Genomic DNA, 25,566 nt, shown 5'->3' on the forward strand with positions numbered 1-25,566 from the left:
CAACGCAGCGGCAGACGCGCTTTCCCGAGCAGCGCGCCCCGGCGAGTGGCGACTCCACCCTCAATCGGTCCAGCTGATTTGGAGACGTTTCGGCAGAGCGCAGATAGATCTGTTTGCATCTCCAGAAACAACCCACTGTCGCCTATTTTATTCACTGAACGAGGGATCACTTGGCGTGGATGCATTGGCGCACAGCTGGCCGAGAGGTCTTCGCAAATACGCATTTCCCCCAGTGCGCCTCATTGCACAGACATTGTGCAAAGTCAGGGAGGACGAGGAGAAAATTATTTTAGTTGCTCCATATTGGGCCACCAGGAGTTGGTTTCCAGAGCTCACTCTCCTCGCGACAGCCCCTCCCTGGAGGATTCCCCTGAGGAGGGACCTTCTGTCTCAAGAAGGGGGCACATTATGGCACCCCCGTCCCGATCTGTGGAACCTCCATGTGTGGTCTCTGGACGGGGCGCGGAGGTTGTAGGTGATTTACCCCAGGCGGTATCTAACACCATCGCTGCAGCGCGAGCGCCGTCTACGAGACAGGCGTATACGCTGAAATGGAACCTGTTTGTTGTTTGGTGTACTTCTCAACGAGAGGACCCCCGAGAATGCTCGATCAGTATTGTGCTTTCATATCTCCAGCACCGCTTGGAGAAGAGGCTGTCACCATCTACTATTAAAGTAGATATCGCGGCAATATCCGCGCATCACGCACCCATAGACGGTAGATCTGTGGGTCAGCACGATCTGGTCATTAGGTTTTTAAGAGGCGCACGGAGGCTGAATCCTTCGCGTCCTCCCTCTATTCCTCCTTGGGACCTGTCCATGGTGCTGAATGCCCGCCGAGACTGCCCGTTCGAGCCTCTGCAGACGGTGAGTGTCAAGTTTCTCACTATGAAAACTTTGATGCTCCTCGCACTGGCTTCTATTAAAAGGATAGGGGATCTTCATGCATTCTCGGTCAACGATTCGTGCCTTCAGTTCGGGCCGGCTGAATCCAGCGTTACACTGAGACCCCGGCCGGGCTATGTGCCTAAAGTTCCCACCACTCCCTTAAGGGATCAAGTGGTGAACTTACAAGCACTGCCTTTGGAAGAGGCAGACCCAGCTATGGCTTTGTTATGTCCTGTGCGTGCACTACGTGTGTATGTGGATCGCACTCAAAGCTTTCGGACCTCAGAGCAGCTCTTTGTCTGTTACGGTGGTCAGCAGAAAGGGAGAGCTGTCACTAAACAGAGGATGTCTCACTGGATTGTAGACACAATTGCCCTGGCTTATGAGAAACAGGGCATTCCCTGCCCTTTTGGTTTGAGAGCCCATTCAACCAGAAGCGTGGCTTCATCTTGGGGTTTGGCTCGTGGTTCCTCGCTTTCAGATATTTGTAGAGCTGCTGGCTGGGCGACACCTAATACGTTCACTAGATTCTACAGTGTTCGTGTTGAGCCGGTATCCTCTCGAGTTCTCTCGTCAGATCAGTGAGAACATCGAGGAACGGCTCCTGTGTCGGCTTGGAGCCTTTCTTTTTGGCTGCGCAGAAACCGCACCATTATGGAAGGCCATTAAGGCAAAAACGTTACAAAAAATGTTTTTTGTCTTTTCCACCGCTTGGTGACCGATGTTGCGGAGCATCGGCTGCCAGCCTCTCACTAGATGTATCCTTGACTATCTGGGTGAGGTTAGCGCCCACATTGCGCCCCCTAGTGGTTTCTTTGTGAGTATTTCCGTGGAAAGTTTATGATTTACCACGTTTCCCTTAGCGGAGTTCGTTCCGCGCCTCTCTAGTGTTGCTAAGAGAGTGTATTTTATAGACCTCGTGTCTTTTTATCCATCACCTTAGTGGTAGACCCCTAGAGGGTTTTTTTCCGCAGCGATCTTAGTCCCGCCTGACGAGTTCGCTTCCCAGTTCGCCTAGTCACTATCGTGGGTTAAGGAACAAGTAGTGACCGGCCTCTGCTTCAACCCCATTTCCGTTCCCTTAAAGAGGAGAGTCGGAGGGTTTATGCAGGCACTGGAAGGGTCAGCTTCAGTGGCGCTTTGGTAGGGATTCCCAATTCGTCGGTCACGACGTGACGTCGTAGTGACCGACTGAAAGGGAACGTCTCGGTTACATATGTAACCCTCGTTCCCTGAAGGAAGGGAACGGAGACGTCACGTCCCGTCGCCACAATTTGCTGTTCCACTGCTGATATCGGCCGGACACTTTTCTTTCTGTCCAGCTTTCTCAGCAAAAAATAGCTGATTTGATAACTGCACCTGCCGCTTATTAAATACCTGCGCGGCGGGGCGGCGCCGGCAGATGCAATTATCTGCATGCCAAGTTCATTGGCGTTTTAAAGGTTTCTCGAAGCAGATAGGTCACCCGCGAAGCGGTTCCCAATTCGTCGGTCACGACGTGATGTCTCCGTTCCCTTCCTTCAGGGAACGAGGGTTACATATGTAACCGAGACGTTCTACGGAACTGGAGACCATAGGAGTAGGAAGACCAGCCTTCTGTACAGACACTAATGGAGCATCTGCCAGACTAGACATCAATCACTGGGTACTAGCATGAACCGAAGAGTCTGGCAAGGCAGCCCTCTTGTAAGATGGCCCAGGTGTGGCAGCAGCCATCTTGAAAACAGGTACCTGTATGGCGGTGGCCATCTTGAAAACAGGGACAGGTATGACAGGGGCAGTCTCAAAAACTGGTGCAGACATGGAGAGAGCCATCTTGGTAACAGATGCAGGCTTGGCGACAGCCATCTTGAGAACAAGAGTAAACATGACTGGCTTTGTGGAGAAGGGTGTTCTTCTAATTGCCAGTCTGGAACCTCATCCTGTTATAGCTGGTGTGATGGGTTCTGGAATGGCTATCTTTGGAACAGGAGTAGGTCTGGCAGCCACCTGGGGACAGGTGTAGTAGTCTTGTCTGGAGACGCAGGGGTGGTTGATGCACTCCACTGGCTACGATGCTCGAAATAATTGGTGAACCCCCAAAAATCCAGGATGTCCAGACCGTTCATCTCCCACTGCGGTAACGGGTCATCCAGGCAACTATTAAAAAAGTCCTTCAATGCAGTATCATTATAATTCAGGCCCCCAAGACAAAGTCCAAAATGACTGAACCAGACAACCTACCGTCCTGCCATGCTGATGAAGGGCCCTTAAGTTACTGACTCTTACCCTCCTCTCCTTCTTAGTGGAGGGGGGACTGATATAAATACCCAATCCGCTTGATCTATGCACGATAGAGTCCTTCTGTCACGACACGCACACACAAAAAGTAAGATCCAAATGCAGATTTATTAGGGTAATCCAAATTGTAATCCAGCCAGGCAAAATCCATACAAAACAGTCCAAAACATGAAACAAACAAGATACAGGGAGGCGGTGTAACATAAAACAAGGACTCCATGACAGTAACTGAACAGACAAGGTTTAAATACACAAACACTAACAAGTGTGAGTGGGAACAGCTGAGTGCAATGATCATTGATGACAGACAGGACAATGGGAAATGCAGTTCTAGGTGAAAAAGACAGTGTGGGGAAGAGGCCTCTAGTGGCCACCCAGGGGACATCAATCAGACATCGTAACAGAGACCGATTTAACCCAGGTTGGATTTGTCGGGTTTTCTTGACTCAAAACTTCACACAGAATCACACAGCGGCCAATCACACAGAACGCGTTTTGTAACAATTAAAATTGTGAAGCGATGGCACTGCCTTTATTTGATTCACTCACCTAAAAAAGCAGCGCACTTGACTCATTTTAACACGCCTTGTTAGACGCGACATGTTAACAAACCCTTAAATGTTTAAATTAAAAATCAAGTGAATATCCACAAAGAATGGCTTAAGACATAAAGGCTTATGAAACAGTTGCATATGGATAGACTCTCATACAGATCATGCATCTAAACATTCCCATACATTTATCACTGAAATAGAAAATACAACTCCTCCAGCAGAGACTTACAGGTCAATTCACAAGCCTGCTGTTCATGGTGAAATAAAAACCTCTTCACTTACAAGGGCAGGATAATCTCAGCATTTGTCCTTCAGCTAAGCTCCTCTCACGGCAGGTGTTCAGGTTTTTAGTGCCCCCTTAACACCTACCAGGGTCAGAGACCATGATGAAAGACAAACATATTCTGAAGAAATCCTGTGTATTTGTGCAGACCTTCCGCTCATGTTAACAAGGTCTGCAATGTGGACGTGCATGAAGAAATCAACAACCTGTAAGAAAAAATAAGGAAAGGGAAATATATCATCTGCTGTGTAGGTAAAGCTTCTTCTCAGCTGGTGGAGTGTGGTGTTAGACAGGATCAGGGAGTTCAAATTCAAGAGAATGTGTATAAGCAAGGAATGTCTGATTCGTAAATTGATTATTATCTTCCACTTCTTTTCAATAAATAGGTTCACAAATTGGATTAAACAATTTGTTTACAGCTGACTGGTTCTTCAGCATTGGTGTATCCTGCCTGCGGCCCAAGATGCTGGGATAAGCTGTAGCCTCTCTGGCTCTGCAGAATATAATCAGGTTTAGAGAATGAATAAATGCATCAATGCTTCTTCAGTGATCAATAAATCAGTTATTTTATCATCTTTGAAATGAGTGTGAGGGAGAAGTGTGAGGAAGGCTTCACTGATGCAAAATAATGTCATTATAATACTATGCTATGTATTGTTTTTTACAGGTAAAATTACCTTGGAATCTCATAAATTAACTGTTGAAATATTTTCATTAAAACAAATTGTTTGAGAGTAACTTGAGCAAAACGCTCTATTTGCTCTTCTCCAAGACTTACTGTCTTGGAGAAACAACTGCGATATGACAGAGATCTCATCTATGTGTTTTCTATCTCATGAGTGTCTGCCAAATGCAAAATTTTAATATCCATAGGATTGAATTTGCCAGTGAACAGTCACTGTTAATTTAGCAATCTTTCTCAATCAACAAATATTTTAACTTCAGCTTTCTCTTCAGCACCTCTATGAAGATGTCTACTACATGCTATATTTAAAGGGTTATTCCACTTTCATGAAAAAAAATCCTTATCATTTACTCACCCCCTGCATGTCATCAAAGTAGTTTGTCTTTCTTTGTTGCGTTGAGAAGAAATTACATTTTTTGAGGAAAACATTCCAGGATTTTTCTTCATATAGTGGACTTTAGTGGACCTCAACGGTTTACATTTTCAATGCTCTAAACGATCCCAACTGAGTCTTAAGGGTCTAGCAAAAAGTTCGTCATTTTCACCAAAAAAAAAAAAAAAATGGACTTTTGGATCATAACTTCTCTTCTTGCCTTAGCTGTGTGACACGGCAGCGTGAGCTTACGTATTATGTAATCACATAGAAAGGTCACGCATGAAGTATGCAAAACTACTGCTCCAGTTTCTACTAGTGCGAGAAAGAGGACCATTCAGATGTGGTCGTATGTAGAATGATACTTATTAATGTCTTTGTGTCAGTTTATTGTTTCAAATGGTCTCCAAGTGTGCGTTTCACATATGTAAAGCGTGACTTTTGGACCTGATTAAGTAATACATAAGGTCAGGCTAGCGCGTCAAATGGCTAGTGCAAGACAAAAGTTGTAGTTTTAAAGTACATATTTTTTTTTAATGTTGTCGAAAATTATAATCGTTTCACTAGATAATACCCTTATGCCTCAGTTGGGATTGTTTAGAGCCCTTTGAAGCTGCATTGAAACTGTTGGGTCTGTTGAGGTCCACTAAAGTCTACAATATGGAGAAAAATCCTGGAATGTTTTCCACAAAAAACTTAATTTATTTTCGACTGAACAAAGAAAAACAAACGACATTTGGGTAAATTATCTGTATTTTTTTGTGAAAGTGTAGTAACCCTTTAAGGGATGTGTGATACAGTACATTGCAATAATCTGCACTTAAATTAATTTAAGTTTTACATACAGAATATTATGTCATCCCTATAGGCAGAGTTTAGAAAGGGCAACCTAAACTTTCAGCACGTCCACAGTATTGGCAGAGACATTTTTTAGACTAATGCAGAATGAACTGGTTAGAGGCACTCCGGCTAGGTGCAAATTGAAGGCATGTTTTCACACACACTGTTAGCGCGGCTTTTGACTAATCCTCTGAGCCATAGCAGGCTACATTCCCTCTGCACCTGATCTCAATTCCTGCTTATTAGTCGCACCGTTTGGTTTTTCTTCCCATCCGTTTTAAGCAGAGAGAAAGAATAAAGAGCAGTCACACCGTGAGTTCACACAGCACAAAAAGACTGTTCTGTCTCCCTCAGGCTGTCAAAGGTACAGGTTGCCATGGGCTTTAGCTTAACCACAGTTGGATACAGAGCTTAACCAACCCATTTAAATGATTGAATATGTCCATAAAAATCTGTGAGTTTATTGTGTAGAGGCTCAAATTTGAGGGAGTTGGTGCACATTTAGCTATGAGAAAAGACTGAATGTTCAGTTACAGGACATGTTATACTTATATGGGTGGTTTCACAGATGGGGATTAGGTTAAGCCAGGGCTAGGCCTTAGTTTAAATATGAAATATAACTAGATTAACAAACATGCCTTACTAAAAACATTACTTGTGTGCATTTTAAGACAAAACAAAGGGCACTGGTGTATTTTAAGATAATGTCAGTGCAAGTTGTTTTCAGATTGGACAGCTCTTACATTTATTTTAGTCTAGGTTTAGTCTTACTCAATAGACTAGAAAACTATATTGTAGTATCTAACCAACCACTATCACTTTTTTGTTTTTCATCGCTAAAAGGGAGTTTGGGAACTTATAGCAGAGCACAGATGACAACATGTTTGCTCGAGACAGCGCAAGCTAGCTCTAAAGGTAAAGCTAACAGAATGACGCTGTTAGTGATGATTCTCTCAGACCAATCAGTGATCTACAGTGTTTTCGCGTCACTTTGGTATCAGCTCGAATCGCTTGGAACCCCAACCGAAATGGTACAAAAAAAGTATCGGGTACTACGTACTGCACCTAACGGAAAAGCTCCCAAAAGTAAGCTGACCCGACCCAAACTAAACCAAACCGTGGGGTACTATGCAATGGAAAAGCGCCATATGTTACCACTAGGAGACATTATCAGGAAACAACATAAGTTTTCACTGCTATGCAGATGATACCCAGCTTTACATCTCCTCACATCCTAGCAAAACCCACCAGTTTTCTAAGCTAACAGACGGTATTAGCAATATTAGTAACTGGATGGTAAATAAATTCCTTATGCTAAGCTTTGTTACAGGAAAGGGACAGAGTAACATCTTTGCAGAGTTTTAAACATAAAAATGATAGGCAAACACTTCATGCATGACAGCTGTTACCCTGTAACAATCTAAAGACAAAACTAAAATTGGAGATGAGTTTATTCAAAGGAAACTTATTTCACACCGAGTAATATTCTTTATTGTAGATAACATCTATAACTGCTGGTTACAAATAATTGATTGCTGTTTTTATAAAGGAAAATTAACGAGCACCTATTATGCTAATTAATTAGCATGTTAGCTCGTTATTGTAATATCCCATAGTACATACAATATCCCATAGTACATGTTATTAAAACTTGAACTAATGCATTATGAGTCTTATAAATTGCTTACATACCTCACAGATTTTTCTCTGTCTGTGAAACGCTCGGATTTAGTTCCTGTCTCCGCCTCCCAAAATGTCTAGCGTTCTCGGATTGGTCAGATGACCTACTCAACTGTTATTGGTCAACTGGATTCAGAGTGTGTTTGAAAGGTTACGCCCCTGACTACGTGTGGGTTTTCCGGTTCTGACTGAGATTCACGGGCATGAATGTAAACAAGCAGTTATATTTCTCTATAAACGATGGTGTCTGTACTGCCTTACCACTTCAAGCTCGATCCAGAGAGTTCAGACGGCCGTTACGATATAAACGATCTCCGTCAATGAACGCGATTGGATTTAACTTTTTTAGGTGTCCATAGCTCTGCCAGAATGCTAAACGAAGACGAAAATGTGTTGCAAAGACATCCAAAAGGTAATTATAACGTACTACATTACTTTGCAAACTATATGGGAACACCAAATGTAGAGCATAGAAAGTATTTGTTGAAATTATTATAAAACTATTTCATTTGTTATTTTATTTGTTAACATTATTTTACTATAATAAACTTTATTATAAAATACTGCTTACATACTATATTACTGTGCAAACTATATGGAAACACTGAATGTAGCACATAGAAAGTATTTATTGAAATTAATGTTAGTTCTACATTATTTCACTATGGTAAACTTTATTATGTAAGACTGCTTACTTATAAGTGCTATGTTATTACTTATCAGGTTTTAAGGAGAATGCAACAGGTTCCAGGGCCTCTTACCTGTGTGATTCATCATCCAGGTTTTGCACAAATTGTCTAAATCCCTACACACAGAACATTTATTGTACCGACTATGGGCCTTTGAGGAGCAGGACACTAGAGTAAGTGTTTATAAGTTTTATTATATTTTTAAACTAATAACACTAAAGTAGCATTATAGTAACAAAGTACCCAAAAGAACAAAATGTAACAAAGAAAATATAGTACTCAGTCAAAAGTTTTTTATTTATTACAAATATATATTTAAATGTTAACCATATTGTGCTCTTCTTTCAAAAAATGTTCAATTCACTTCTTACAGCTATCTATACAGATAAATGGCATATCAAAGCTTTGTCAGGTGGTGCTATTTAAGACGACACTATAAGGTTATCATCCTGTTGTGTGTTGTTCTCCAGATACGCTTGGAGCTTCCTGATCAGAATGTTGGCTTCCGACGACCCCTGCACTGAAGTTCGTGAGATGGCATGCAATCACGTCCTCCTTTGAAGGTCTCTCAAACTGGGATGCCAGGTCCATTGGAATCGGGGTTTCCTTCAGCTTATCTTCAAATACTTCATCAAACACAAGCCTGATCACATCATCCACATAACTGCACAAATATTGCAGTCAATAAATCTTTTGTTTTATTATTTCCCTGCTTCATACATTAAGTTTTTATTCACGAATATATTTGAAATAAAAACATTACTGCTTACAGTATGTCGCTTGTGTTTTTTGGGAACATAACCTTGTACTTTCCCTCTTCTGCTTTTGTTACGGCTTGGTGACATTGTAATGGATGGCTGCAAGGTACAACCTGTCAAAATATAAACAAGCAATACATTTATTGTAAAAGTAAATACTACTTTATTTAACAGTTACTAAAATACTTAAATACCTGCACAGCATTCCAATAAATGGGAAAATCTAATTTTTTGCTGCAAATCCGAAATCTCAGGCTACGGACGGCAAAGGCATCCACTGATGATGGTGATAGAAACATTGTGAAACGATGCTACTGCCTGGGTTCCTATGATTATGCAGAGAAAAAAAACTTTGTCATCATCAGTTATACATTTAAGACTGGTAGTGGTATCACTAGCTAAATACATCATAAGTGTTACATACCTTTGCTCCTCATATGCCAGTGTGACTCCTTGTACTGTGTGTAATGATGTTGCATGTTTGGCATTGTACATTATGTCTACTGCTGCCTACTGGGTAAAAGGATGTGTTCAGCTGCGAATCTAGGATATAGACAATTAAAACAAACATGTATTCAGTCAAAAAGTCATATTATAACAATAGGGTACAACGACTATAAATCGTTAGACTATTCATTAAAACGTTCATGTATTACATATTACATGCCCCAACATTAGCAACACACATTACGTGTTAACTTCGTTTTAAAATCTAAGAAAGCTTCAAGTAAATACAACAGTAAAATACATATAACGTTAAACAAATCATCTGTACTAAGAGTTTCTTGAGTTTGATCATGAGAACAAACTTTACCGGTAACACTTTAGCTGGTAACTTAGCAAGTTTGTAAACACGTCTAAATCAACATCTAAAAATCAGTTAAAAACATAAATACAACCGATAGTCTGCATAATTCAACATACATGTGTGTAAATATGGTAAGTTGTTTATGAAATACAGTATTACAACACAAAACAATTACACAATAGATCATAGAATCCTACTCAATTAACTAGAAAACTAAGTTGGCATCAGTGGTCAGGTGTTAGCCTGGTTTTGATAGTATCTAACCAATCGATATCACTTTGTTTATGTAAATGAGGAAAAGTCATATCACTCCCCCGTTAAATGTGGCGTACCACAGGGATCAGTTTTAGACCCTATCCTATTCTCATTATATATGTTACCTCTAGTCTAGGAGACATTATCAGGAAACATAACATAAGTTTTCACTGCTATGCGGATGATACCCAGCTTTACATCTTGTCACATCCTGGCGAAACCCACCAGTTTGCTAAGCTAACAGACTGCATTAGTAATATTAGGGACTGGGTGGCACATAATTTTTTATGGTAAACTCCAATAAGACAGAGATACTTATTATTGAACCAAATAGCTCCAAACATAATATGTCAGGTTACAAGCTGCCAATAGATGGCTGCACGGTGGTGCCATCTTTCACGGTTAAGAACTTAGGCGTGATGTTCGACAGCAAAGTCATATCTCCAATGTCTGCCGCACAGCTTTCTTCCATCTTAGAAATATCTCAAAAATACCCCATATGCTGTCAGCACCAGATCCAGAGAAGCTTATCCACGTTTTAAGACCTCTAGAATAGACTATTGTAACTCGTTGCTCAGGGGATGTCACGCAAATCAGGTAAACAAACCCTGGTGAAAAAATAGTATGCTAAATATATTTAATTTTGATATACTTAAGTATACTTGCAGTCACACTAATGACCAGTATACTTAAAGTGTGCTATTGATTAGTTTATTTAAAGAGTGCTATTTTGGAACAATTAATTTTGTACTTAATATATTTTAGTTGTATATAAATTGTAACAAAGTACAACTTTAAGTGTATTTAGTGTACTTTTGTGTGCTAAAGTGGAACAACTTTAAGTGTATTTAGTACAATTTAAGTACATGACTGTTTTTGTGCTGAATTCATGCTTGATAAGTGGATTTAGTGTGTTTTATTTATGTTAGGAGTACATTACAAATGTATTAAAAGTGTCTTGCAAACATACAATCAGTATACCTTAAATAGACTGTTTGCATACATTCTATATATTTTTGGCCAATCCAAAATTCTAAAAACTGCCCTGGTGAAAAATGAATATGCCAAGTACATTACATTTTGTATACTTTTACATACCTGCAGCTAGATTAGTAATGAGTATACTTCAAGTGCGTTAATAATTAGTTAACTTAAAGAGTGCTATTTTGGGAATAGATTACTTTAGCTGGTAACATAACCAAAATAATTTTTTCCAAATAAATAAAAGCTGATTAAAACAGTCAAAAACAATTCATTTTAAATATATTTAAAATATAGTTTTATTCACAGCATTCAAAGTGTACAGTATTTGCCTAAAAATTGAACAATTACTCATTGAAGAATGTCAAGATCGGGTGTGCCTCATAAGCCTTGAAAAGTGAAGCCTCTGGCTCTGTGATCGCCCCCTGGTGGCTGTCTGCAGTACAAGTCATAACCCCGCCCTCTCCATTCAAATGAATGGGACTATGCTCTAAATAAAAAAAATATTTACACTTCCAATAAAAGTTTTCCAAAGATGGTGTTGGTCCTTTCAAGGAGTTGTTATCACGCTGATATATGTTCAAGTGTTCATTTTTGTGATAAGTTTCATTTTAGCTTGTAATTTGATGCTATAGAAACGGGGCGTGTCGTTATGATTGGAGTGGTTGAATTGACCGCGCGAGCGTTTGGGCGGAAGTTTGATACCACGGCTCCGCCTCTGGATTCACGGACGATTCCTTCTGCGCATGCCTCGGCTCCAAACTGACATTTTTACGTAACATGGCGGCGACCGTGGGCGGACATTTTTGGCTTCAATTCAATACAATGGTGGGAGGCGACGTCGCGTCGTCCATCTTTTTTTACAGTCTATGGTCAAGATGATTAAGTTTACAACGTCTTTCTCTCCCAAATTAACTTTAGTCTGGCAGGTTTTGGTTCAGCCTTAGGAAATCTGAAAAAGATAGACAATAAGCTCAATTAAAAAGTGTTTAATATTAAAACATTAAATTTATTTAAGACTTACTGTATTACTGGCAGAGATTGTATAGCAGATATATTTTTACCTAAACTAGAGCTTGACTAAAATGTCATCATATATATTAAGGGGCGGTTTCCCAGACAGGAATTAGACTAGTCCTAGACTAAAATAAATGTAAGAGCTGTCCAAACTGAAAACAACTTGCTCTGACATATCTTAAAATAAATCAGTGCCCTTTGTTTTACATCATAATGCACATAAGTAATGTTTTTAGTAAGGCATGTTTGTTAAAACTATCCTAATTAAACTAAGGTCTAGTCCTGGATAAAGCTAATCCCTGTCCGGGAAACCACCCCTAAGAGTTTTCATTATAATGACTTGCCTATATGGACTGCAAAATCCTCCATACATAAAATACTTCAGCTCCTAAAGAAAGATTTTATTGTATTAAATTTAAATGTAAAACTTTTCAGAAAGAAAATGCAACAAGCAGACAATTGGGTGGTTTCCTGGAAAGGGATTATCTTAAAACAGGACTAGGCCTTAGTTTAATTAAGAAATATAACTAGTTTCAAAAACATGCCTTAATAAAAACATTACCTGTGTGCATTTTGAGGCAAAACAAAGGACACTGGTGTATTTTAAGATATGTCAGTTCAAGTTGTTTTCAGTTTGGACAGCTCTTACATTTATTTTAGTCTAGGACTAGTCTAATCCCTGTCCGGGAAACCGCCTCAATGTGTATATAACATTATCTAAACTGAAGCTTGATTTACTACTATGAATGAATTATTATATCTTAAGAGTTTAAAATGACTTACCATTAGCTGCAAAGTCCTCCCTACAAATGTCTTTGAAAAACTTTAGCTTCTGAGGAAAGAATGCAGCATCATTAATACTAAATACAGTTAAGTTACTGTAGGTAAAAGCCTTACAACCTCTAAACAGTCAATAAATGGTTAACTTTCACGCTACATTAAAAAAACAGATTTTCTGACGCTACCTTTAATCATTAACATATACATACACACCAATACATATATTTAACAAAACAATCGGGTGTACTAATTCGATTTAACAGGCTAACAGTGCTATCTTTCAAACCTTTAACATTAGCTCTAAGCTAAGCTACACAGCAGCTTATCACTAATAGCGAGTTAGACACCGCGTTATTGACAACATTTCGCATTCGAAATATGATAGTCTACTGATAAACTTCAGAATGGTCAAACGATATAATCAAATATATTAATTTTAAGATATTTTAACGTACCTTGGGACTGAATCCGTCTGTCTTGAACGACTGGTAAAAATCAAAATACGTGCGTCGTGACGTCATCCCACACGTCAGATGCATTATTCAAATCTCAGAATTCACTTTTCTCTGAAATGCATTTACGAAAACTGTTTAAGTTAATTAATGTGTACAGCTAAAAGCGGTATGCAATTGACTCAAAAACTACAAAAAAAAACAAACACTCATATTCCCCTTACGAAAATGAATGTTTTTTTTTTTTGTGGTAAAAGTTTAGTAACCATGTTTTTTTTTTTGGTGTATTGATTATTATTAGCAAAACGCTTAGGTTACTCACGTAACCCCGGTTCCCTGAAATAACGGGAACGAAGCATTGCGTCAGTTAGCTGACGCTATGGGGGAAACTCCTGTTTACTCCGTGACTGAAGCCTATTGGTTAACGTCTGTACAAAGTGCAGACCAATGACGTTTGAACCCGCGCGCGGGAAGTACACGTCCTTATATAAGCGCGGTTTAAGCGTCAGGAGCTCATTATTATTCGACTGAAGCGCGCAGCCGAATACACTCGCTGCGTAGACGTTTGTAGCACGGCAAGTGACGCAATGCTTCGTTCCCGTTATTTCAGGGAACCGGGGTTACGTGAGTAACCTAAGCGTTCCCTTTCAATACGGTTCACTTCGCATTGCGTCAGTTAGCTGACGCTATGGGGGAACGTAATCCCATCACGCCGTGCATACACAACGTACAGAAGTGCCTTACCGGAGAGACACTGCGTGTGGCCCTATACCCGGCATATTCACAGCTTTAAGCAATGTGTAAGCACCATATAAAATGTTGACGCGCACACGGTGGGGTTTTTTTTATTAGATTTTTACATTTTACAGAAAAATTTAAAGGAAAAAAGAAAAGAATAAAAAATAGTGAGTGATAATATTAACAAAGAGACAATGATGTAAATGATTATGTACAATTATTGATATCATCAGCCATAATAATGATAATAATAATATACAAAGAGAAAAAAAAAAGAAAAAAGAAACTAAGAACCAGGACAGATATGCAGTTCAGATGGTAAAGCACTAACCAAAAGGAAACATTCAATTGATGGCAGAGCAGACAGCAAATTAAACCATACATTGCTGGTCAGGGTCAGCGTTTAATTTGTTAAGTTGGTCCAGAAATGGTTGCCATATATTGTAAAATTTATCAAGGTTATCCATAATTCCATACCTGACTTTCTCCATGTGTAATATTCCCGTAAGACAAGTCAACCAGGTCTTGCACTGAGGAGCAGTATCCCATTTCCAAAGTCTCAGAATTATACTTTTTTCAATAATCATTCCGTAAATAACAGTGCTTTTTACATACACATTATGATATGACAAAGAAACAGAATATCCAAATAATGCAATTTCTGGATCAGGTGTAAACACAAAACCATACATGTCAGAAAACCACTTAAATATATCACACCAAAAATTATCAAGTTTAGGGCATGTCCAAAAAAGATGTGTAAGAGTGCCCTCTGCGGACTTACACCGATCACATGTAGGGGAGATGGTTGGAAAAATCCTGTGCAATTTAGATTTTGAATAGTGTAATCTATGCATCACCTTAAATTGAATTAACTGATGTCTAGAATTAATAGAACAGGAGCGAATTCTGCTAAGGCACTCCGCCCACACTTCATCTTCTATCTGGATACCCAATTCCTCCTGCCAAGCATTTTTTTAAAGGTGCGTGGTAAAATTCACTTCTTCAGAGAACACAATTACAAAATCTGAAATCAAATGTGTGGAATCAGGTGAGCCCAACAGTAGCCTATAAATCCTTCTTTCCTCCGGCAAAGACTCAAAACTAGGCAATGCATGATGTACATAACTTCTGATCTGTAGGTATCTGAAAAAGTGTGTTGTGGGAAGAGAGAACTTCTCCTTTAATTGAGAGAAAGAAGCAAAATGTGTGTTAATATATAAATCTTTCAGAGAAACTATGCCGCTCAGCCTCCACAAGTTGAATGATGCATCTGAGAGAGAAGGGGGAAACGCATGGTTGCGATGTATTGGGGCGAAAATAGCAGTGTCAAGTAATCGGCATCTCTTCTTTATTTGTTTCCATATTTTCAAACAGTTTGTAATAATGAAACTATCCACCTTAACAGATGTACTGTAGGCAGTCCAGAAGCACAAAAGAGAAGTGCTGGGAGTGAGCTGTTTTTAATGCTATGCTTTTCGATAGCAACCCATGGGGGGGTATCAATTGATATTTCTGCTTTATAATCCTCTTGCCAATAAACAAGGGCCCTTGCATTTGCTGCCCAGTAATAATGCAAGAAGCAAGGTAGCCCTAGCCCACCATTCTCTTTTGGCTTTTGTAAATGTATTTTGGATATTCTGTGGGCTTTAAAGCCCCAGATAAAAGGAAGGATTATAGAGTCTAATGATTTGAAGAAAGTGTTAGTTAAAAAGATAGGTAAATTTTGAAATAGATATAAGAATCTGGGTAGAGAAACCATTTTGATAGCATTTATACGACCTATCATTGAGAGAGGGAGAGTCCTCCATTTGGCAATGTCTGCTTTTAGATCCTCCAATTTCTTTAGGAAGTTCAACTTAAAGATTAATTTAGGGTTTTTGGGCAAGACAACTCCAAGATATTTAAGCCTATCTGTGATTTTGAAGGGGAGGTTATTTAGGAATTGAACATCAAGTTCAGCATTTAAAGACATGAATTCACTCTTCTGCCAATTAGTTGTATATCCAGAGACTGTACCAAAAGATTTTATAAGATCTAACAGTAAAGGAACTGACCGCTCAGGGTTTGACAAAAACAGAACAATATCATCCGCGTACAAGGAAATGTAATGGTCTACATTTCCCAGTCTTACAGGTTCAATAGATGGATGATTTCTAATACTGATTGCAAGGGGTTCGATTGCAACTGCAAAGAGCAAAGGGCTAAGAGGACATCCTTGACGTGTCCCACGATGTAAAAAAAATGACTTAGACTTTTCTTGATTTGTAAGTACAGCAGAAGTTGGACGAGCATATAATGTTGTAATCCATGACACAAAACGACTACCAAACCCAAATTTTTCCATAACCCGCAACATAAAGGGCCATTCCAGCTGGTCAAAAGCTTTCTCTGCGTCTAAACACAGGGCAGCCACTTTAGCGTCCTTATTATATTTATGGTACATTATGTTCATTAATCTCCTAACATTAAAAAATGAAAATCTATTGGGGACAAAACCAGTTTGATCCATATGTATAATAGATGAAATATATTTATTTAGTCTATTGGCTAACAGTTTTGTAAAAATTTTAATGTCAGAGTTAAGTAAAGCAATGGGCCGATAAGACGAAGGCTCAGTCTCATCCCTACCCTCCTTCAGTATTAAGGAAATATTAGTGTCACAGGAGTGACGATCTTTTGGGCGGAACCAAAAGTTGGGAAAGTTTGTGGATGTTTCCGCCCGGACCGGGAAGAGAAAACACCGGACATCCGGTAGCGCCGCGAGGGCTGTAATCAGCCGAACTACGGACAGCTGCGGGTAATTAACAAGAACGCCGGGTGATTGGACGAAGGCAACACCCGGGCGAATACTTAAGAGCAGCTTAAATCACAGTTTGTGTTGTTGTTATGACCAGTGTTGGTGTGTGCTGTAGCGCTGAGTTAAACTCACGGGTACGCCAGTCGGATTATTGGACTCTCTCTCTCTCTCTTTGTGCATCGTGGGATTTCAGCGGATGCAGATATTGAAGACCTTACGGGTTGGAAAGTAAGTGGAGACTGACCTTGTATAAACGAAGTGAAGGAAGAAGGAACGTGCTATCGTGAGTACCCATCGGTGTAGCTGGAATTATCGTAGGAAAAGTCAACCTAAGGAAGCGTGAGATAACAGAAGCACCGCAGCTGTGAGTAAACGAACTCATTCATTGAATATACCTTGCATGTATTTGACCTGGACATCTTTTAAGTACTTTCCAGCGAGAGTGAGTGGCCCTGCCCCTGAGTCAGCGTGGTGGGTGAGCCACAGGATCTTTGTGTGAGACAGCCAAAGCGACGGAAACCAACTGCTAGGCCGTGTTACCATCTCCACATTCTTGCCCAGAGCGAGGCGAAGGAAGACGGGCGTCTATTGTGTGCACTGAGCGTGGTGGGTGAGTCTTGGATGTAGAAATTTCACTTTGAAGTGGTGCTGTGTATATTGCAGTGAGATTGCTGTGTCGTGTCAGACGTACCCCGCCTCCAGTCACTCGCTAGGGGCGCTGAAGAGGAAGACGGATCCTAGAATAACCCTGTGTATGATTATGCTGTGAGTGTGTTTCAGCATTGGAATTTTTGGAGTAGTTCCTGAAGTATTTTCGTAGCCGGACGCTTGGCGGATTTGTGTTAGGAGTGGCGGTGAAGATCTGTACGGCTGGCGGTGTGAGTATTACCAGTTGCATTGCTACTTTACCTGTGTGTTGTCTATCATCACAGAGTCAGAGGCGAAGGAGATCCGCTGCCCCGAGGTCTCTACAAAGGGGCGCCCCGGTCCGGTTGTCGATCGCCAACAGGCGTCGAGGAAAGGGCAGCGCTCGACCCGGGTGTGACGGTGTGACACTTCCGCCCCTCTGTTGAATCAACGAGTCAGCCGAGAGGGTTTGGTCCCCGGCGCTATCTTGGAAATCACTGCCGGTCGATGCAGTCCGCCTAGCCGTTATCGTGAGTCCGCTACCTTGAGAGAATATAACATAACCTGTTCAGTCTGTCCATCAACAGGGAAGAAAGCTGTCGTCTGTGGAAGAAGAGAGAGAGAAACAGTGTGAGCTCCAAGGAGACCCGTTGTGAAAGAGAACTATACGTACCAGAAGCTGTAATCAGCGACGAGGTGAGAGAATTAACTGAGAACGATTCACTGTGCCTTTGTGTCCCAGCTGTCGTCTGTGGAGGAAAAGAGAGAGAAACAGAGTGAGCTCCAAGGAGACCCGTTGTGAAGGAGAACTATACGTACCAGAAGCTGCAATCAGCAACGAGGTGAGAGAACTAACTGAGAACGATTCACTGTGCCTTTGTGTCCCAGCTGTCGTCTGTGGAGGAAGAGAGAGAGAAACAGTGTGAGCTCCAAGGAGACCCGTTGTGAAAGAGAACGATACGTACCAGAAGCTGTAATCAGCGACGAGGTGAGAGAACTAACTGAGAACGATCCACTGTGCCTCTGTGTCCCAGCCGTCGTCTGTGGAGGAAGAGAGAGAGAAACAGTGCGAGCTCTAAGGAGACCCGTTGTGGAAGAGAACCATACGTACCAGAAGCTGCAATCAGCAACGAGGTGAGAGAACTAACTGAGAACGATTCACTGTGCCTTTGTGTCCCAGCTGTCGTCTGTGGAGGAAGAGAGAGGGAAACAGTGTGAGTACTAAAGTGACGAGTTGAGGAGGAAGATTCATACTTACCCAGCAGCTGTAGTCGGTGGAGACCCTCGTGAGGACGATCCGCTGTGTCTTCGTGCCCTAGTGGTAGCCTGTAGAGAGGAAGAGAAACAGGAAAGGAGAGTGAGTCGACAACTAAGGAGCTGCGTGGGAAGACGGCGGAGTGCCGCGAACTACACGCAGGTACACGGACAGGGAACAGTACATGCCCATATTCATTGTGATTTTATTCTGCCTCCAGGAAGGAAGAGGAGCGCGCCACGGGCAGAGGGAACCAGAGGCGGGAGCCCGTTCCCCGACGTAAAATCTCCCCCCCCCCTGGAGGACAGATCCTGATCCTAGTTTTAAATCCCCTTTCCCCGAGTCCCCATATATTTTAAATATTTAAATCAATAAAGACTATTTTTATACTTACTTGTACTCGTTGTTGTCTGGTCATTGGGTTGGTTTTGGGGACCTCCTCGAGGTGGAAGTTAGAAGGGGCGTGGCTTAACCCTTAGCGGCCAGCCCCTGGCTTGTGACAGATTTTGGCGTAGTCGGCAGGATTCCACCTCGAGTTGAGTAACCAGACTAGCCCAATGACCGACAACGCGGGACCCGCAGCCCAACCCCGTGCGGTGCCTGTCTTTATGGGCAGCCCTTGGGTCCAAAAGTATGGAGGGACAGAGTCGGGAGTACGACTTACAGAATGGAAAGCCCAGCTGGAGTATTTGGCCGACCTGCAGGGCCTTAGTGCAGCCCAGCGGCTCCAGTTCGTACTGAACTCCCTAGAGGGAGAAGCGCGGCGAGAAGTACAGGCCGCCCCTGAAGCTGTCCGAACCAGCGCCCAAACTATATTCCAGTTTCTCACCGAGCAATATGGTGATCACACCCCCGTCGCCGTCCTCCGTTCCCAATTCTTTAATAGTAAGCAAGGCCCCCGACAACCCATTAGAGCTTTTGCCCTGAGACTGCGAGAGCAGTTCACCCGGTTACAGGCCCGCCGTGATCATGGATTGGGAGATGGAGAGACCTTGCTGCGCGACCAATTCCTTTTGGGGATGAAAGAGGGCCCCGTGAGACAGAGTCTGAGGGTCCAGTTTCGGAGAGACCCCGACCTCACATTCGAAGATCTGAGGAAGGAGGCGCTAGCGTTGGAGGGCGACGAGGTTGAGGTGAGTGAGACTCCAGTGTGTGCGGCTGTGAATGAGAGCGTGCCACCACCACCTGAGCGCACGGATTGGAAACAGACTCTGAAGGCAGAACTCTTGAAAGACGTCCGGGAACAAATGTCAGAAATGTCTAAGACCCTCCTGGGAGAGCTGCGCCAAAGTAGGGCGCGGGAGGAACCAAGGCCGGCACCCCGAGAGCGAGTGTACTCGGAGAGGAGCCGAGAGCCGCCGGGACGACCAAACCGTTATAATCGGCCCGGTTCGAATGGGATGACCAGGGGCGACCGATTTGCAACCGTTGTGGTGAGCCAGGACATATTAGCCGTCAGTGTGGGCCCCGCAGGGCATCTGAAGGGGGTTTTTAGGACGACCGGCCACAGTGGGTCGTGTGGCCGGGGCCCCTCGAGAAGACCCAGGAAGAAGGGATAGTTCAAGGCAACAGATGATCGGGCACAGCCCGGTGGCAGAGGTAAAAGTGTGTGGCAAGTGGATTCAGTGCCTGGTAGATACGGGCTCCCAGGTAACAATGTTTGCAGAAAGCCTCTCCAAGGAGATATTCGGACGAGGAGGAACACAAGGAGCGGAGGCCCCCTGGCTGACGTTGAAGGGCGCTAATGGCCTGGAAATCCCCTACATTGGCTATCGCCTGACGGATCTGGAAGTACATGGAGTCGTTGTCCCCCAAAAAGGGGTGATTATCGTCGAAGATAAGTGTTTGGGCACCCACCGAGCCCTATTGGGCATGAATGTCCTCTCCGAGTGCTGGGAAGAGATATTCCAGGCTAGGCCTGGTCCAAGGATCTCACCTGCTGAGAGGCCCAAGTGGGAGCGCGTAGTGGCTGACTGCCGCCGGGTCCAAATGAACCAGGTGCGTAGAGATCGGGAGGAAGTGGGGAGAGTAACGTGTCGTTTTGCTTTGTCTATTCCCCCTAGGAGTGAGGCTATCGTGTGGGCAAGAGTGCCCCTTCGGGAAGCGAACCCAGAGGAGTGGGTATTGGTCGAACCACACACGGACTGCCCGCAGGTGGAGGTAGCACGGGGACTAGCGGCGATCCGCCGGGGGAGGATTCCTGTGAGGGTACGAAATGAGCACCCCTACGCAGTACAGCTATACCGACATCAACGACTGGCCCGGCTAACGATGGTCACGCCCCACCAGGTGAGGGAGGAAAGGGACGTCAGCTTTCGTCAGGTGTGCCCCACTGTGATCGAGGTGGCCCTGACTCAAATGGATGCCCCGTCGAATAATCTCGGAAGACGTGTGCCAAACCACCTAGCGGGTGAGTCATTACAAGGGGATGACTTGGGACAGGTACAGGCACAGAAATTGCAGGCGCTCCTCCGGAAGTGGCAACATGTGTTTGCAAGGCACGATGAAGACTACGGATGCACCGGGGTGGTGGAGCACCACATTCCCACTGGGGACGCAGGGCCAAGTAGGGAGAGATACCGACCCATCCCACCCACCTTGTATGCGGAGGTACGCACGCTTCTGCAGGGCCTGTTGGGCAGGGGCATCGTCAGGGAGAGTAGTAGCCCCTAGGCGGCCCCCATCGTGCTCGTGCAGAAGAAGACGGGAGCCTGGAGGTTCTGTGTAGACTATCGTAAGCTGAACCTGGTAACAAAGAAGGACGCATTCCCCCTACCACGAATTGAAGACTCCCTTGCTAGTCTCACGCAGTCAGCCTGGTACTCCACCTTAGATCTGGCCAGCGGATATTGGCAGGTGCAGGTGGCCGAGGCAGACAGGGAGAAGACCGCCTTCACGACCCCGTTCGGACTATTTGAATGGGACCGGATGCCTTTCGGGCTCTGCAACGCTCCGGCCACGTTCCAACGCTTGATGCAACGTTGCCTTGGAGGTCAGTTGATGGAGTCAGTATTGGTATATTTGGATGATGTGATTGTGTATTCCCCAGATTTCGACTCACACCTCCGACACCTAGAGGAAGTCTTTCGAGCTATGGAGAGATATGGGCTGAAGCTACAGCCGGACAAATGCCATCTGCTGCGGCGAGAAGTGAGGTTCCTGGGACATGTGGTCAGCGCAGCAGGGGTGGCCGTGGACCCCGAGAAGGTCTCTGCGGTAAAGGATTGGGCCGCACCGAAGACTGTAAGGCAAGTACGATCCTTTCTGGGGTTCGTGGGGTATTATCGGCGATTCATTAAAGACTTCTCGAAGATCGCCAAGCCCCTTAACCAATTGCTGGTTGGCACGGGCCGAAGCCGGGGCCGTGGGTCACCCTCTATTAACTGGGATAATGATTGTGAGTTAGCTTTCCAGAGGCTGAAGCAGGAATTGCTACAGGCCCCCATCTTGGCGTACGCCGACTTTTCTAAACCTTTTGTCTTGTATACAGATGCGAGCAACCTGGGACTGGGAGCAGTGCTGGCCCAACGACAAGAAGGAACAGAGCGGGTAATCGCTTATGCGAGCCGAAGCCTCCGCCCGGCAGAGAGGAATGATGCCAACTACAGCTCCTTCAAACTGGAACTGCTGGCCCTAAAGTGGGCCTTGAGCGAGAAGTTCAAAGACTATCTTTGGGGAGCCAAGGTAACGGTCATCACAGATAACAACCCTCTGGTGCACTTACAGACGGCGAAGTTGGGGGCCGTGGAACAGCGGTGGGTGGCTCAGCTGGCTAACTTCGATTATCAACTGCAGTATCGGCCCGGGCGAGAGCATACGAACGCAGATGTTCTCTCGAGGCTACCAGAGGGAAAGAGCCCCAGACGCCGGGGGTATTGGAAGGAAGATAGCCAGGAGGAAGGCTACATGATCGGGGCCGTGGAGGCGCCAGGAGGCCAGCGGGAGGCCGTGCCAGGAAACTGGGGGTGGGACCCCCGCCGCTGGATAGAGAGGCAGGCCCAGGACCGGGACGTGTGCCAGGTGAAAATGTGGGTAGAGCAGAGGAAACGGCCAACGTCGGCAGAAAGATTGGCCCAGACGGAGACTGGGAGAAGATTACTGGGGCAGTGGGAGAAGCTGGAGCTGCAGGAAGGGGTGCTTTGTAGGAAGACCCGCGACCCGAAGTCGGGTGAGGAAGTGAGCCAGATCGTGGTACCCGCCGACCAGGTAAACGCATTAGTCACAGCCTATCATGACCAGTTGGGACACCAGGGACAGGAGAGGACCGTATCCCTACTACGGAGATTCTTTTACTGGCCTGGGCTGGAGGCGTCTGTGCATGACTCGATTCAAGCCTGCCCCCGGTGCACACTGTTTAAATCTAGGCGAGAAGCCCGAGCGCCGATGGTACCCATCCATGCAAAGGCCCCCCTCCACATAATGGCAATGGATTTCCTGACGCTGGGCCGCCCCCAGGACCGTTATCAGAACATCCTGGTAATCACAGACCTGTTTACTAAGTACGCCTGGGCGGTCCCGACGCTTGATCAGACGGCCAACACCACCGCCACAGCTCTATGGCGAAATGTGTTCCAGACATTTGGATGTCCCGAGTTTCTGCACTCCGACCAAGGGGCCAATTTCGAATCAAAAGTAATCCGTGAGTTATGTCAGTTGTATGGATGCACTAAAACCCATACGACATCATATCATCCCCAGGGAAATGGGAGCTGTGAGAGGTTTAATCAGACCCTATTGGGACTACTGGGGACGTTGGATCAACGACAGCAGAGTGACTGGGTGAGTGCTTTACCAAATCTTCTGCAAGCATACAATAACAGTGTCCATAGCACAACGGGGTATGCCCCTACTTACCTGATGTTCGGCAGGCACGTACGGATGCCCACTGACCTGGTCCTGGGAGTGGCCGTAGACCGGGAAGAAGTGAGTGTGACGGAGTGGGTGGGGCGCCACCACCAGCGTTTACATTTTGCATATGAGCAGGTGTCAAAGAAAATACAGACAGCGGGAGAAAGGAATAAACGGTTGTACGATCGGACTGCTCGAGATGCCCCCCTGTTACCAGGTGAGAGGGTCCTGGCGAGGGATAACCGGCGACAGGGAAAAGGAAAGCTGAGCGACCGCTGGGAGGCTATCCCGTATGTGATCTGTAAGCAGCAGAGGCCGGGACAACCAGTGTATACCATCCGGCCCGAGGGAAAACCTGGCCCCGAACGGGTGGTACACCGAAACATGCTTCGCCCCTGTCCGAACTACCCCGAGGCTGTGAAGGAAGGGCCCATGGAACCAGTACCGGCGGCCCCCTGGATGGAGGGATGGGCTGTGGTACCGGGTCGACCTGCGGTGATGCTGCCCCCAGCTGCCCAGATGCAACCAGCGCTGGCATCCGAACCGGCTGAACCTCCAGCTGCCCAGATGCAGCCAGAGCTAGCACCCGAACCGGCTGAACCTCCAGCTGCCCAGAGGCAACCAGAGTTAGCACCCGGGCCCGTTGAGCCCGATTCACCCTTGAGACGCTCCCAACGGGAGAACCGGGGACGCCCCCCGGCCCGGTACGGTGAGTGGACGACACCGAGGCATTCTAGGGACTAGAATGCATTGGCGGGGGAGGATGTCACAGGAGTGACGATCTTTTGGGCGGAACCAAAAGTTGGGAAAGTTTGGTTCCGCCCGGATGTTTCCGCCCGGACCGGGAAGAGAAAACACCGGACATCCGGTAGCGCCGCGAGGGCTGTAATCAGCCGAACTACGGACAGCTGCTGGTAATTAACAAGAACGCCGGGTGATTGGACGAAGGCAACACCCGGGCGAATACTTAAGAGCAGCTTAAATCACAGTTTGTGTTGTTGTTATGACCAGTGTTGGTGTGTGCTGTAGCGCTGAGTTAAACTCACGGGTACGCCAGTCGGATTATTGGACTCTCTCTCTCTCTCTTTGTGCATCGTGGGATTTCAGCGGATGCAGATATTGAAGACCTTACGGGTTGGAAAGTAAGTGGAGACTGACCTTGTATAAACGAAGTGAAGGAAGAAGGAACGGGCTATCGTGAGTACCCATCGGTGTAGCTGGAATTATCGTAGGAAAAGTCAACCTAAGGACGCGTGAGATAACAGAAGCACCGCAGCTGTGAGTAAACGAACTCATTCATTGAATATACCTGGCATGTATTTGACCTGGACATCTTTTAAGTGCTTTCCAGCGAGAGTGAGTGGCCCTGCCCCTGAGTCAGCGTGGTGGGTGAGCCACAGGATCTTTGTGTGAGACAGCCACAGCGACGGAAACCAACTGCTAGGCCGTGTTACCATCTCCACATTCTTGCCCAGAGCGAGGTGAAGGAAGACGGGCGTCTATTGTGTGCACTGAGCGTGGTGGGTGAGTCTTGGATGTAGAAATTTCACTTTGAAGTGGTGCTGTGTATATTGCAGTGAGATTGCTGTGTCGTGTCAGACGTACCCCGCCTCCAGTCACTCGCTAGGGGCGCTGAAGAGGAAGACGGATCCTAGAATAACCCTGTGTATGATTATGCTGTGAGTGTGTTTCAGCATTGGAATTTTTGGAGTAGTTCCTGAAGTATTTTCGTAGCCGGACGCTTGGCGGATTTGTGTTAGGAGTGGCGGTGAAGATCTGTACGGCTGGCGGTGTGAGTATTACCAGTTGCATTGCTACTTTACCTGTGTGTTGTCTATCATCACAGAGTCAGAGGCGAAGGAGATCCGCTGCCCCGAGGTCTCTACAAAGGGGCGCCCCGGTCCGGTTGTCGATCGCCAACAGGCGTCGAGGAAAGGGCAGCGCTCGACCCGGGTGTGACGGCGTGACACTTCCG

The 25,566-nt window shown here is 44.8% G+C and overlaps 2 long non-coding RNA genes across 2 annotated transcripts; both read right to left on the reverse strand.

The window, feature by feature from the left end:
- Window positions 1-8,522: 8,522 nt before the first annotated feature.
- On the reverse strand, window positions 8,523-9,877 carry LOC141351319 (uncharacterized). The gene is made up of 3 exons (XR_012359531.1): window positions 9,225-9,877; window positions 9,043-9,143; window positions 8,523-8,936 (listed from the first exon to the last, which is right to left on the reverse strand). It is a non-coding gene; the product is annotated as an uncharacterized lncRNA (long non-coding RNA).
- A 2,068-nt stretch (window positions 9,878-11,945) lies between these two features.
- LOC129437327 (uncharacterized) lies at window positions 11,946-13,571 on the reverse strand. The gene is made up of 3 exons (XR_012359633.1): window positions 13,327-13,571; window positions 12,875-12,923; window positions 11,946-12,026 (listed from the first exon to the last, which is right to left on the reverse strand). It is a non-coding gene; the product is annotated as an uncharacterized lncRNA (long non-coding RNA).
- Between the last annotated feature and the right edge of the window lie 11,995 nt (window positions 13,572-25,566).

Source organism: Misgurnus anguillicaudatus, chromosome 20, assembly GCF_027580225.2.
Source record: "Misgurnus anguillicaudatus chromosome 20, ASM2758022v2, whole genome shotgun sequence".
Taxonomy (NCBI): Eukaryota; Metazoa; Chordata; class Actinopteri; order Cypriniformes; family Cobitidae; genus Misgurnus; species Misgurnus anguillicaudatus.